This window comes from Eptesicus fuscus, chromosome 13, assembly GCF_027574615.1.
Source record: "Eptesicus fuscus isolate TK198812 chromosome 13, DD_ASM_mEF_20220401, whole genome shotgun sequence".
Taxonomy (NCBI): domain Eukaryota; kingdom Metazoa; phylum Chordata; class Mammalia; order Chiroptera; family Vespertilionidae; genus Eptesicus; species Eptesicus fuscus.
Window position 1 is genome coordinate 68,640,319 of NC_072485.1, and position 2,372 is coordinate 68,642,690.

General features: G+C 52.3%; 1 long non-coding RNA gene across 1 annotated transcript; it reads right to left on the reverse strand.

The window, feature by feature from the left end:
- Positions 1-244: 244 nt before the first annotated feature.
- LOC114233456 (uncharacterized) lies at positions 245-1,970 on the reverse strand. Its single transcript, XR_003619595.2, has 3 exons — positions 1,907-1,970; positions 1,148-1,341; positions 245-584 (listed from the first exon to the last, which is right to left on the reverse strand). It is a non-coding gene; the product is annotated as an uncharacterized LOC114233456 (long non-coding RNA).
- Between the last annotated feature and the right edge of the window lie 402 nt (positions 1,971-2,372).

Here is a 2,372-nt window from a genome sequence, read left to right on the forward strand (position 1 = left end):
TCTTTGCTGGGGGAGAGGGCACTTGGGTTCCCAAACACCATGACCATGAGTGTAGCATGGTTCACACTGTCCTATACCGAGAAGTGGACCGTTACATTTTACCTTTATTCACAGCCTCTCCCTATCATTTTGGTCCTGGGAAGGATACAATGGGGAAAATGAGAAGAAGGGGGAATGGAAGGTTACATTTGAAACACATATTTAAATAATACTTTAGACACATGAGTATTATTTAATCTTTTAATTAAATAATAAATTGGCAAGAAGGTGAGGTAGGATCAGGGCCTGGCTCAGTATGCCAGAGTCTAAGGTGACTATGTTTTGCTTCTGTAGGGGCCTCCCACGGGGGTGGACCTGGGAGGCAGGAGTCACTGGGGATGTTGGATTGGAGTGGGGGTGCCCATCTGTAGTCGGCCCGAAGAACAAACAAGGAACCAAGGGGATGTCTGAGTGTGTGGGGAGGGGCCGTATTCACTCCCGCTAGGGCAGGGAGGCTGGTCTTGCCTCCTACAGTGGGTGCTCAGGTCAATGCCCCTCCTTCCAATTACCGCCATCCTTCCATCTTCTCCAGGTTTCTGCTTGGCCTCAGAAAACAAAAGGGAAAAGAAAAATCAACCCAGAGAGAAAGAGACAGGAAAAAAAGACAGTAAGAAGAATAGAGTGAAAGCAAGACGAATGAAACAGAGGGGGAAAGCAGCTGTGGGGGTGGCTGATGGTTTGAGAAGTAGACATCGTTTTGGAAGAAGCTTCAGCAGCAACAGGTACTTGGTTGGGACAAGCTTACTGCACCTCTTCAGCTGACAACCTCTCACTCACAGGGGCCCAGGCACCCATGGGCCAGAGAAACGGCTTTGCCAACTCTACTCACTACAGACTATCCCTCTAGATCAGGTTGGTGCCCTCTTGCAGAAAAGCAATTTCTTAAAGTTTCTGGAAGCTGATTACTTGTCAACGGAGCAGAGCTGGGGCCAGGGGACAGCCCTTCCTGAGCATGCCCACCCCCTCCCCCCTGAATTTCTGGGGGAGGAAGTGGCCTGGGCTAGAGTGGGCAGGTGGGAGGAGGGAAGGGCTGGAGACAAGGGTGTGGGGAAAGGAGAGAGGAGGGCTGGAGGAGGGACAGAGCTCCACTCTCTTCACCCACACTCACCTGTTGTGGCCCGTTATTCTGCCTTTCCCCCAGGCTGTGACATCCCCTGAAAAAGCCCATCGGTCATTGTCAGCTTCTGCACGTGGTGTTGGTTGTGAAAATGGAGAAGCCATCAAATTCAAGGCTCATTCAATACTGTGGGAGCCGATCCTAGTTCACACGCGGTGAGATGGAACTTTTCCAAAGGACCCTCTCTACAGGAAAGAAACAAAACAACCTGGGAACAGGGTGGGAAGAGACCCTTCCACCTACATCTCGATAGCCCCCCTCTGTTCGAGTCGCCACGACGACAAGGCTGCGTTTCTTTTGAGGCCACACTCAGAGGCCCTTCTGGTAGGCGACTGTCCCCACTCCGTTCTGGCCCGAAAGCTCTCCCGAGGCCGGGGCACCCCTCCTCCATCCCCCTCGGCTTCTTCACCTCTGACCCATCGCCTTTCCTGATGTTCACAGTGAACTGGCTGGGCTCTCCCTTTCTTGACACACGGTGTTTTCCAAAACAACAACAACAACAACAACAAAAGGGGGTTGAGAGATTAGGAGGAATCCACCTCCTCCTTTTGAAAAAGCAACTGAAGCGCAGGACGAGGGGGAAACTGACCCCAGGTCACGCAGGAACTGCGGGTGGGGCAGAGTCCAGTCTTCCTAACGCCATCACCCATCCTAACCCCCAACATTTACATGGTGCTAAGCCTTTTCCCCTTCCTCCTTCTAAGCTGCGTGTGGGTCTCGGCTGGCTGGACTGATCCTCCGCATGCCCACCTGCCCGTGATGTATAGGATCCGGAGGTTAGAGGAGAAGGTCTGGGGAGCAGGGCCCTCTCCATACACTCAACTAGCCAGGAAACTGTTGGCGGGCCCTCCAACGGCTGTTGGAAGTGGTGCTGCTCATTGGCTCAGCAGAAGTGATTGACAGGTCAGTAGCCCAATGAATGATGAGTCTGGAAAGCCGACTGGCAGTGACCAGCCGGTTCTCTCCTCGTGAGACCCTGGGGTAACGGTTCTGGTGAGGTCAGTTTGGCTTGTTCCCAGTCCAGATCCAGCATGGTTGTAGGAGAGGGTGCAAACCAGTGTCCTCCTTTGTAGAAGGAACACATTTTGGGGTCTACAAGTACAAAATTAATCCTTCCAAAGAATATGGGACTGTCATACTGAATGAACCACTTAATGAAAGGGGGGCTTGATTTGTTAAGAAGTGGAGGGGAAAGTGAGTGGGCTCTAGGGAGGAA